General features: G+C 42.8%; 1 protein-coding gene across 1 annotated transcript in view; it reads left to right on the top strand.

Moving 5' to 3' along the window:
• The window catches only part of LOC109905262 (FERM and PDZ domain-containing protein 4-like), a 64430-nt gene that overhangs the window by 16528 nt on the left and 34581 nt on the right, over positions 1-13321 (top strand). The gene's annotated exons all lie outside the window — the stretch shown is intronic.

The raw sequence follows: 13321 nt of genomic DNA, 5'->3' as shown, positions 1-13321 counted from the left end.
GTTTACACCATTTTGTTACCATTAGAGATGCCCACAAAAAAAATATATGATAGATGTAGCCTTGATTGGCACATAAAACGGACCTTATGCTCACCACAACAGAAAGTGGTTATACATTTCGGCTGCATGTCAAGCATTCATGTGTCGCGTTCATACTTGAAGCTTGAAATGAGACAAGGTTTTCATTGGTTTCAGTGAAATGCATTTGTGACTGAATGGAGACAGAGATACTATCTGTATTTACTGTCATTGGCCATCTGTAGGGTCAAACAGAGGGGATACATTACTTTTACACCGTGTCTCAAATACGGTGCCATTTGGATGCAGCTAGGCAATCTGAACTTTCAGATCAACTGCCCCAGGCTCTCTCTCTCCGTCTCCTCCTTCAAATCAACTGCTCCAGGCTCTCTCTCTCTGTCTCCTCCTTCAAATCAACTGCCCCAGGCTCTCTCTCTCCATCTCCTCCTTCAAATCAACTGCCCCAGGCTCTCTCTCTCCGTCTCCTCCTTCAAATCAACTGCCCCGGGCTCTCTCTCTCCGTCTCCTCCTTCAAATCAACTTCCCCTGGCTCTCTTGCTCTCTCTGTCTCCTCCTCCAGATCAACGCCCCCCTGGCTCTCTCTCTGTCTCCTCCTTCAAATCAACTCCCCCTGGCTCTCTTGTGCTCTCTGTCTCCTCCTCCAGATCAACGCCCCCCTGGCTCTCTCTCGGTCTCCTCCTCCCTGGGGACGCTCATCTCAGCTGCTGTTTGTCCACAGATCAGATATCCAAACACATGTACAATACTTCCCCCTCACAAACTACTGACAGGTTCAATTTACAGTGAGATTAGTGTGTAGCACTGGGCGGAGTTTCAGGGGTATTCCCCATGGTTCCGTGAGAGTGTACCCTGTCACCCTAGTGTTTCAAACAGAGCCCATCTCTTTTCTTTGGAATTTGATGTGGACGGCAGGGATAACATGCAGCAGCAGTTGCTGCCAGTCAGTTCAATGTACTGTTTCAGCACTGAATGACAGGACAGCTCCCAGAGGTCAACATTACTTGTGTTTTCTGGAGGGAGGATTTTAATGCTTGCAATGCAATTAAGAAAATAGTTATGTGTGTGTGTGTGTGTGTTAAGCTTGGGCGGTATACCATATATTTTCGCATACAAGGGTATTTTCAATTACTGACGGTATGATTTTCAATACTGTTCCCCATTTCTCCTCCAGAAAAATCTCACAAAAATTATATTGATTCACATTAAGTAAGCATTTCACGGTAAGGTCTTCTACACCTGTTGTATTCGGCACATGTGACAAATAAAGATGCTATTTGATTATGTTTTTATTTTATTTTTACAAATAGCACAAAGCAAACGGAAGTTTCGTGACATGATGTCCACTACTGAGCAGCACAAGAGAGGTGATCAAGTTACACTTACTACTGTTGGCCAGCTCAATGTATAATAACTCAACTCAGCAGAAAAAAATAAACATCCTCTCACTGTCAACTGCGTTTATTTTCAGCAACATGTGTAAATATTTGTATAAACATAACAAGATTCAACAACTGAGACATGAACTGAACAAGTTCCACAGACATGTGACTAACAGAAATTGAATAATGTGTACCTGAACAAAGGAGGGCTCAAAATAACTGGCAGTATCTGGTGTGGCCACCAGCTGCATTAAGTACTGCAGGGGCATCTCCTCCTCATGGACTGCACCAGATTTGCCCGTTCTTGCTGTGAGATGTTACCCCACTCTTCCACCAAGGCACCTGCAAGTTCCTGGACATTTCTGGGGGGAATGGCCCTAGCCCTCACCCTCCGATCCAACGGGTCCCAGACGTGCTCAATGGGATTGAGATCCGGGCTCTTCACTGACCATGGCAGAACACTGACATTCCTGTCTTGCAGGAAATAACACACAGAACGAGCAGTATGGCTGGTGGCATTGTCATGCTGGAGGGTCATGTCAGGATGATCCTGCAGGAAGGGTACCACATGAGAGAGGAGGATGTCTTCCCTGTAACGCACAGAGTTAAGATTGCCTGCAATGACAACAAGCTCAGTCCGATGATGCTGTGACACACCGCCCCAGACCATGACGGACCCTCCACCTCCAAATCGATCCTGCTCCAGAGTACAGGACTCAGTGTAACTCTCATTCCTTCGACGATGAACGCGAATCCGACCATCACCCCTGGTGAGACAAAACCGTGACTCATCAGTGAAGAGCACTTTTTGTCAGTCCTGTCTGGTCCAGCGACATTGGGTTTGTGCCCATAAGTGACGTTGTTGCCTGTAATGTTTGGTGAGGACCTGCCTTGATTTTTTGTGTGTAGTCCCGGGCTACATTATAACATTGAGCCTGTGTGTTATAGCCAGCAGAGGTGGTGAGGAAGTTTGCTCCAGTTGTTGTACAGTGAAACAGAGCCTAGGTAGACTTTAATAAATGATGGCGGTTCTATCCCGGGCCCTCTGCAGTAACAGAAGGCTGGGCCCAGGCCGAGCTGAACAATTCATGACCAGGTTAGCAAAGGAGTCAGAGGAAGTGAGTTTCTGGACGTTAGGTTTGTTTCTGATGCTCAACAATGGCGGTGGTTATACATGGACGGGGATCCCTCATCTAATGGTATTGCTCTGAGAAACAGAAAGTGGATATACAGTAATACTGTATGTATTTTTTTACTATGGTTTATGTTTTATAATCAAACGAATCAGTTATAATACATGATCAATATTTTGTAAATACCAACATTACCTTCAATGTTGTAGAAAAACAGAAACAGAAAGTCCATAACCCCTCCAAAATAATAAGATCAAGAATTGTAAACCCTCCTCCTCAAGAGTAGCAATTTTCCACCAGCAGTCAGCCTTCAGGAAACATAACAGTTGTTGAGTAATAACCAATAAAAGTATGGCACTCCTGGGAGTTGCCATGACAACGAAGGTCTGTGGACTTCAGGCTCCACATTATAATCCAAGTTGAAACACAAAGATCACGACCCCGCCTACTTTATTAAAGAGATTTCATTTCACATCTGCTACATGTCTATATCTATGTGTGGGAGAGGAGCAGGAAGTAGTATCTTGACCTCTAAAGGTGTCTGATTTCTGTTCATAGCTTATAGTTCAAACCCACATCAGACCCACATCAAACCCACATCAGACCCACATCAAAACAACAATCAACCCTAAGAATCCAATGGTCTCTAGACTATATGTAGTCAGAGGCGCTATCACTTTTCAGTGTCTTATAAATACATATACAAATCATGTTTGATTTGATTACCGGTAGTGCACACAAGGGGCACTATTTCTTTCCAAACTATAATAAATAAAAAATTATATATATATAAATACATATGTACGTACTGTATACTAACAAAATACTAGTGAGATCTCATAGCGGACGCTGGATAAATGCTAAGAAGTGCAAACAAACATAAACTAAATGCAAGAACTGACAACCCAGCTCATAAAGTTATACAACCATATCAAAAGGCACACTGTATCCAGAAGGGGATTGATTGTCTCTGCTGTCCCGGGGAACAGTGGGTTAACTGCCTTGCTCAGGGGTAGAACAACAGATTTTTACCTTCTCATCTCAGGGATTCGACCCAGCAACCTGGCCCAACTATCTAACCACTAGGCTACCTCCCACCCCTTAATTTCACTAGTTAATAACCTCTGTTTTCATTGAGTTTGAAACCTTCATTGTGATCTTGCAAGCTAGCCACCAATTTTAAATAGTTTTTGTATTCAGGGGAAACGCATTGAGACCAGAGTCTCATTCACAAAGGGTACCAATATAAACCAAAACTGCAACCAATACAATGTCAAATTAAATAAAAAATACAACACAAGACTTAACAAAAACGGTTACATTCCTCAGCTACTAGGCTACTCTTTGTAGCCGATATGAGTAAGACCTTTAAACAGGTCAACATTCACAAGGCCGCTGAAGCCAGACGGATTACCAGGACGTGTGAGTCTGTAATACCAACATGTTTCAAACAGACCACCATAGTCCCCCTGCTCAAGAACACTAAGGTAACCTGCCTAAACGACTACAGACCCGTAGCACTCACGTCTGTAGCCATGAAGTGCTTCGAAAGGCTGGTAATGGCTCACATTAACACCATTATCCCAGAAACCCTAGACCCACTCCAATTTGCATACCACCCAAACAGATCCACAGATGATGCAATCTCTATTGCACTTCACACTGCCCTTTCCCACCTGGACAAAAGGAACGCCTATGTGAGAATGCTATTCATTGACTACAGCTCAGCTTCCAACACCATAGTGTCTTTAAAGCTAATCACTAAGCTAAGGATCCTGGGACTAAACACCTCCCTCTGCAACTGTTTCCTGGACTTCCTGATGTGCCGCCCCCAAGTGGTGAGGGTAGGTTGCAACACATCTGCCACGCTGATCCTCAACACTGGAGCCCCTCAGGGGTGTGTGCTCAGTCCCCTCCTGTATACCCTCTTCACCCACGACTGCATGGCCAGGCATGACTTCAACACCATCATTAAGTTTGCAGACGACACAACAGTGGTAGGCCTGATCACCGACAATGACGAGACAACCTATAGGGGGAAGGTCAGAGACCTGGCCGTGTGGTGCCAGGACAACAACCTCTCCCTCAACGTGCTCAAGACAATGCTGATGATTGTGGACTACAGGAAAAGGAGGGCCGAGAACAACCCCATTCTAATCGATGGGGCTGCAGTGGAGCAGGTTGAGAGCTTCAAGTTCCTTGGAGTCCACATCACCAACAAACTATAATGGTCCAAACACACCAAGACAGTCGTGAAGCGGGCACAACAAAACCTATTCCCCCTGAGGAGACTGAAAAGATTTGGCATGGGTCCTCAGATCCTCAAAAGGTTCTACAGCTGCAACATTGAGAGCATGGAGGCATCTACGCCTGGTATGGGGACTGGTTGCATTACTGCCTGGTACGGCAACTGCTCGGCCTGCGACTGCAAGGCACTACAGAGGGTAGTGCATACGGCCCAGTACATCACTGGGGCTAAGATGCCTGCCATCCAGGACCTCTACACCAGGGGGTGTCAGGAGGAAGGCCCTAAAAAAATGTAAGACCCCATCCACCCAAGTCATAGACTGTTTTCTCTGCTACCGCACAGCAAACGGTACCGGAACGCCAAGTCTTGGACCAAAATTCTTCTCAACAGCTTTTACCCCCAAGCCATAAGACTCCTGAACAGGTAACCAAATGGCTACTCAAACTATTTGCATTGTTTCCCTCCACCCCCTGCCAACCCCTCTTTTATGCTGCTGCTACTCTCTGTTTATAATCTATGCATAGTCACTTTAACTCTACCTACATGTACATACATATTACCTCAATTAGACCGACTAACCGGTGCCCCCGCACATTGACTCTGGACAGGTACCACCTGTATATAGCCTCACTACTGTTATTTTACTGTTTTTTAAATTTCTTTAATTATTTATTGTTTACATAATACTTATTTTTTACGTAAAAATTGCACTGTTGGTTAAGGGCTTGTAAGTAAGCATTTCACTGACAAGGTCTACTACACCTGTTGTATTCTGCGCACGTGACAAATACACTTTGATTTGATTTGTTCTAAAGGTTTAAGACTTTTTATTGGCTGCGGAATTCAAGTAAATGATGTCACCGTAGACAAGAACCGGCAGGGAAGTTGACTGTACAATCTGCCCTCTTTAAATCTTCACTTTTAAACTGGCTCATCATTACGTTTTTGAAATGTTAAATCCTTTCCAATCCAAATGCCCAGATATTTAGCTCAAAAATTAGCTAACCAAATTCCTAGCTTGGGCCTTGAGCTGGAGAAAATGTTTTTGGCACATCTTAGATAGTTATCTTAAAAACGCAGGACCCTGTCTTTCAAAGATAATTCGTAAAAATCCAAATAACTTCACAGATCTTCATTGTAAAGGGTTCAAACACTGTTTCCCATGCTTGTTCATTGAACCATAAACAATTAATGAACATGCACCTAAGGAAGGGTCGTTAAGACACTAACAGCTTACAGATGTTAGGCAATTAAGGTCACAGTTATAAAAACGTAGGACACTAAAGAGGCCTTTCTACTTACTCTGAAAAACACCATAAGAAAGATGCCCAGGGCCCCTGATCATCTGCAGCATGCCTAAGGCACGAGGACTGCAGATGTGGCTGGGGCAATAAATTGCAATGTCTGTACTGTGAGACACCTAAGACAGCGCTACAGGGAGACAGGACGGACAGCTGCTGACCACGTGTAACAACACCTGCGCAGGATCAGTACATCCGAACATCACACCTGCGGGACAGGTGCAGGATGGCAACAACAACTTCCCGAGTTACACCAGGGACCCACCATCCCTCCATCAGTGCTCAGACTGTCTGCAATAGGCTGAGAAAGGATTTTATACACCTTTCCTTCCATTCAGAATGGTATTTTGAAGGCATATCTTTTGAATCTGTGAGTAGAATCACGCTCCATTTATAAATAGCAAAGGCTTCCGGAGGATTGCCATTGCTGCCATCGGAGAGCCTCTATCTGCATTTATGTCAGAAATAGTTTTTTGACATAGACTTGTTCAATGTTCTCTACCTCCTGTATATAGTCCTCTAAATACCCTTAATTCATGTTGTATAGTAAAAAAAATAGGATAGGATAGGATAGGCATACCACAAAATACTCACTGCTGAGGAAGAATGTACAGTATTTACTAAATCAAGCAAACACCATAACTCGGTATGCGATACAATTCTAACAAACAACAAATATCGAAAAAGATAATGCAATTACATGTACAAATGACCTCTAACCTGTACCCCAGCACACTGACTTGGTACCGGTACCCCCTGCATATAGCCTCGTTATTGTTATGTTATTGTGTTACTTTTATAATTTTGTACTTTAGTTTATTTGGTAAATATTTTCTTAACTCTTCTTGAACTGCACTGTTGGTTAAGGGCTTGTAAGTAAGCATGTCACGGTAAGGTCTACACCTGTTGGTTAAGAGCTTGTAAGTAAGCATGTCACGGTAAGGTCTACACCTGTTGGTTAAGAGCTTGTAAGTAAGCATGTCACGGTAAGGTCTACACCTGTTGGTTAAGGGCTTGTAAGTAAGCATGTCACGGTAAGGTCTACACCTGTTGGTTAAGGGCTTGTAAGTAAGCATGTCACGGTAAGGTCTACACCTGTTGGTTAAGGGCTTGTAAGTAAGCATGTCACGGTAAGGTCTACACCTGTTGGTTAAGAGCTTGTAAGTAAGCATGTCACGGTAAGGTCTACACCTGTTGGTTAAGAGCTTGTAAGTAAGCATGTCACTTGTTTGATTTGATACTGATTTGATTTGACCTCTGGTCAGATGCAGTCCCATACATATTAACTCAGCTGTGTTGAAAATATGGCCCGAATACACAGCCAGGGGAACCTGCTGCGTTCTGTTAATGCACTGTGGCTCCAATAAATCCATAGCATGTGGAAACGCTAATACCTCTCAAACACACCATTTTACTGGAGGAAATCAGATTGCATGGCCCTGTTTGGAGCCCAGCCTATCCTACTGCTATGTTGTTCTATAGGGGACAGAGTAGGCTACAGATGTTATTTCCAATAGCCTATAATTTAATACACAAAACACACTAACATTAAGCCGGGTTGGTAACTGGGGAGAAATAAAGAGTGAAAGGAAGAAAGGCTTTGAATAATGAATGTGAAGAGAGGCCTGTTAAACAGCAGAGATGCCTTTGATGTGACATAACTTACTGCCACAGTGTTCATATCATCACACATCATTGTTCAAATATGGAGAGACACACAGAAAGAAAGGGAGGGAGGGAGACAGAGAGAGAGAGACCAAAAGATAGAAAGGGTCATGTCTAGGGTCCGCTCACCAACCAAGAATTCACAAAATGGGACAAACACCAAATTGAGAATCTGCATGAGGAATTCTTAACAAAAATAGAGAGAATATATTCCTTATTATAACGTGAATACCGACGGACTATTCTAAGTTCCCATCACCCTGTTAGATGTGACACAAGAGGAGAGTTTTACTTGAACAATTAAGACACATGAAGTGTTTTGTTTAATGACTTGAGTTAAGTGTCGTGGCAAGGTGAGGATTAGAGTGTTTGGTGACTTTGCTATTTAGTTTTGGACTGTTGGGTTTTCATCATCTTCAGTTGGTAGACAAAATACAGGACAGATTCTACAGGAAAGACAGTTTCTTCTTGTCTCATTCAGTACTTCTATTCATTATTCCCCAAAAAGTGGCAATTAAGACATGGGTTTCTGTTTGCTCCCTGATAAACTATTCCTGCCATTGCCCTTATCACATAATTCCTTAGGGCTCCCTGTTCTCTAATAAATCTCCTGAAATGTCAAAATAAAACCAATTTCATGCCTCTGACAGCACAAGAGTGAGGTGTTTTTTATGTGTCTCGAATTACATTATTAATGTGATTCACATTCAGTGACTGAACACTGGTTAAGGAACATTGTCCATGACATTCAAACTAGACATCCACTTGTTATGACTTGGGATTAGGGTTGCAAAGTGAGGGTATTTTATAGGAAACATTCTAAGTTTACCGGTAAACTACCAGAATTGTTTATATTTCAAGGATTTTATCATTTATGTAATCTATCACAAGGTATATAGTGTTCCTTGGGCTTGTCACGAACCGGCTCAAAGCCCGTAACAAAAGGGAGACAACGTGGAGATAAGGAGTAACAAAATATATGTTTATTAAATAAGTAACTAAGTATAATATACAATGGAGTGTGTAATCAGTAGTGTAAGTGAGTGTTTTGCATGCATGAATGTGATAATGCAGGGTGTTGAAAGACGCTAAAGCAAACAACCAAAAAACCACCAAGAAACACAACAAAATCTATAAAGGTGTCTGCATGGAGAGAGTCTCCTCCATGAATGGGGGAAGTGGTGTATTTATCCTGGAACACACCGGGCCCAGGTGTGTCTGCATGGAGAGAGTCTCTTCCATGAATGGGGAAGTGGTGTATTTATCCTGGGAGACACCGGGCCCAGGTGTTTCCCATGTAGCTGACGACCCTCCCAACTCCGCCCACCGGCATCCTAATAAGGAAATAACCAAGAGAGAATACGGTAGACAGAGTGGGAGGGTCGTCACAGGCTCTTCAGATTATCACAGGTGTCTGTAATTATCTCTGTGTGGCCTGATAACATGTAAAATACATGAACTAATTGAAGATGGTTTTAAAATAGAATAACAAATCTGTAAAACATTCTCCTAAATATAAACCGTCAACTTAGTGAATACTATTGGTGTTTAATATGAGGGTTTCAGCATTTAATATCATTAAAAAAATATATAGTGGGGCAAAAAAGTATTTAGTCAGCCACCAATTGTGCAAATTCTCCCACTTAAAAAGATGAGAGAGGCCTGTAATTTTCATCATAGGTACACTTAAACTATGACAGACAAAATGAGAAAACAAAATCCAGAAAATCACATTGTAGGCTTTGTAATGAATTTATTTGCAAATTATGGTGGAAAATAAGTATTTGGTCACCTACAAACAAGCAAGATTTCTGGCTGTCACAGACCTGTAACTTCTTCTTTAAGAGGCTCCTCTGTCCTCCACTCGTTACCTGTATTAATGGCACCTGTTTGAACTTGTTATCAGTATAAAAGACACGTGTCCACAACCTCAAACAGTCACACTCCAAACTCCACTATGGCCAAGACCAAAGAGCTGTCAAAGGACATCAGAAACAAAATTGTAGACCTGCACCAGGCTGGGAAGACTGAATCTGCAATAGGTAAGCAGTTTGGTTTGAAGAAATCAACTGTGGGAGCAATTATTAGGAAATGGAAGACATACAAGATCACTGATAATCTCCCTCGATCTGGGGCTCCACGCAAGATCTCCCCCTGTGGGGTCAAAATGATCACAAGAACGGTGAGCAAAAATCCCAGAACCACACGGGGGGACCTAGTGAATGACCAGCAGAGAGCTGGGACCAAAGTAACAAAGCCTACCATCAGTGACACACTACGCCGCCAGGGATTCTTATCCTGCAGTGCCAGACGTGTACCCCTGCTTAAGCCAGTACATGTCCAGGCCCGTCTGAAGTTTGCTAGAGAGCATTTGGATGATCCAGAAGAAGATTGGGAGAATGTCATATGGTCAGATGAAACCAAAATGGAACTTTTTGGTAAAAACTCAACTCGTCGTGTTTGGAGGACAAAGAATGCTGAGTTGTGTAAAGGAATCCGTGTAAAGGAAAGAATGAATGGGGCCATGTATCGTGAGATTTTGAGTGAAAACCTCCTTCCATCAGCAAGGGCATTGAAGATGAAACGTGGCTGGGTATTTCAGCATGACAATGATCCCAAACACACCGCCCGGGCAACGAAGGAGTGGCTTCGTAAGAAGCATATCAAGGTCCTGGAGTGGCCTAGCCAGTCTCCAGATCTCAACCCCATAGAAAATCTTTGGAGGGAGTTGAAAGTCCGTGTTGCCCAGCAACAGCCCCAAAACATCACTGCTCTAGAGGAGATCTGCATAGAGGAATGGGCCAAAATACCAGCAACAGTGTGTGAAAACCTTGTGAAGACCTACAGAAAACATTTGACCTCTGTCATTGCCAACAAAGGGTATTTAAAATTATTGAGATAAACTTTTGTTATTGACCAAATACTTATTTTCCACCATAATTTGCAAATAAATTCATAAAAAATCATACAATGTGATTTTCTGGATTTTTCCCCCTAATTTTGTCTGTCATAGTTGAAGTGTACCTATGATGAAAATTACAGGCCTGTTGTCATAAGCGCAACGTGACTGCAAAAGAGACGTGGGAATGTCTGAGTGAAATATGGGACAAATCATCCTTTTTTTTATTACTGGTGTTTTAATTTGTTGCTAAAATGCAGGACATCATTGTTTGGTTGCGTTCACGTGTGGAAGGAAAAGAGCAACACTAACAAACATGGAAGGGAGTGGACGTGACACACGGAGACCGTACCTAAAAGACCGGACAAGGCTTGGGAATGAAAAGTCTGACACGGACCAGAAAACCGCCCCCTGCCAAATATGCCGCAGTCCGTGCCAGACAACAGGCTCAAACACCACTAACCTATTTTACCACCTACGCAAGAATCATGTGAAACAGTACGGAGAGAGTCTACGGATGAGACCCCAAAAAGTAGTCGAGTGCTCAAAACAAACTCCGACTCAGACGTTGAAAGAGGCTTTTGCCCGCGACATTCCATATGGCAAAAACCATGAAGATGGAAGGAGGTAACAGCTGCCGTTACAACTTACATCTGCAAAGACATGGCCCTAATTTACACGGTCGAGGAAACGGGGGTTTCGTGAGTTGGTGCTAACACTCGAGCCAAGGTACCGAACGCAAATTGATGTGACACGTATTAATGCCAAAATAACATGCAAAACAGGCAAGCCCCCCAACATAATATATATATATATATATATAAAAAAAAAAATCTTTACATGTGGTCATTTTATCTAAACGATTTATCAATTGAATTTACAGAAAATGTGCTATATCGTGATATGTATCATTATCGGGATATGAAATGACCTATATCGTGATTTGAGATTTTGGCCATATGCCAGCCCTACTGGGACATGTAGTCACCCTAGATGGACTGCCTCAGACTATGCCGTGATGACTCATGCCGTGTAAAATGGAGTTAGATGTGATAAGATTTAATTTGACAGACTACTAGGATTGTATACTGAACAAAAATATAAACCCAACATGTAAAGTGTTGGTCCCATGTTTCATGAGCAGAAATGTTCCATACGCACAAAAAGCTTATTTCTCTCAAATGTTTTGCACAAATTTGTTTACATCCCTTTTAGTGAGCATTTCTACTTTGCCAAAATAATCTATCCACCTGTCAGGTGTGGAATATTGTCACAACTTCCACCGAGGGTGGCTCCCCTTCCTGCTCGGGTGGCGCTCGGCGGTCGACGTCGCCGGTCTACTAGCTACCACCGATCCATTTTTCTGTCTGTTCCTTACACCTGTGTTCTATTGAGTTAATTTCTGTGGGTTTATTAACCTAGTTGCTTGCTGGTATTTTGTGCAGGATTGTTTCTGTGTTTGTTTGGTGCGTGTGCTAGATTGCGCCACAGGCTATTCTCACGGTCGTTTGAGCCGTTGTGATTTATTTAGGAGTAGATTGTTTTTCCTCCTGTTGTCACTTCGAATTCCTGTTTTGTTGGGCGCCTTCGTTGGGTTTGTTTCCTGACCAGTTTTGTTGTGTTTTGGGACTTCCAAATAAATATGTTCTATTTGGACCTCAGTGCTCTCCTGCTCCTGACTCTTGCATCTTACACATATCAAGTAACTGATTAAACAGCGTGATTTTTTTACACAGGTGCACCTTGTGCTGGGGACAATAAAAAGACCACTCTAAAATGTGCAGTTTTGTCACAACACAATTCCACAATTGTCTCAAGTTTTGAAGGAGCTTGCAATTGGTATGCTGACTGCAGTAATGTCCACCAGAGCTGTTTCCAGAGAATGTAATATTAATTTCTCTACCATAATCCACCCTCAACATTGTTATTGAGAATTTGGCAGTATGTCTACCCAGCCTCACAATCACAGACCAAGTGTAACCACGCCAGCCCAGGACCTCCACATCCGGCTTCTTCACCTGCGGGATCATCTGAGACCAGCCACCTGAACAGCTGATGAAACTGAGGAGTATTTCTGTCCATAATAAAACCGTTTGTGGGGAAAAACTCATTCTGATTTGCTGGGCCTGGTTCCCCAGTGGGTGGACCTATGCCCTCCCAGGCTGCGCCGCTGCCCAGTCATGTGAAACCCATAGATTAGGGACTCATTTATTTCAATTGACTGATTCCCTTATATGTAACTCAGTAAAATCTTTAAAAAATTGTTGCATGTTGCATTTATATTGTTGTTCAATATATATGAAGAATAGACCTACTATGTGCTGTTGTAATGCAGTTTATCAATCTGCACAAATTTGAATTTTCTGTCAATTTGTGCACTATACACTATTGGGGGAAAAAAAGGTGCTATAATGAATCTAGAAGGGAACCCATTTTGGTTCAAGGGTGGAACCCTTTTTGTCTAAGAGCGTATGGGAAATAGCATTTCAGATGCAGCCTACACTCCCAGTCGCTATTAGAAACAACTTCGAGGCCCAGCCCGACTGTGGGAAAGCAACCTGTGGTTACTCCATTGGCTCACAGCAAAAAACGTCACCCTTTTCAAACGCAATTTTCTTGTTGACTGCAATTATAAACTGAACCATTTTAAGAACAAT

Source organism: Oncorhynchus kisutch, linkage group LG2 (genome assembly GCF_002021735.2).
Source record: "Oncorhynchus kisutch isolate 150728-3 linkage group LG2, Okis_V2, whole genome shotgun sequence".
Lineage (NCBI taxonomy): Eukaryota > Metazoa > Chordata > Actinopteri > Salmoniformes > Salmonidae > Oncorhynchus > Oncorhynchus kisutch.
The sequence above is the reverse complement of the archived record's forward strand: the minus strand, read 5'-3'. Positions and strand labels throughout refer to the sequence as shown.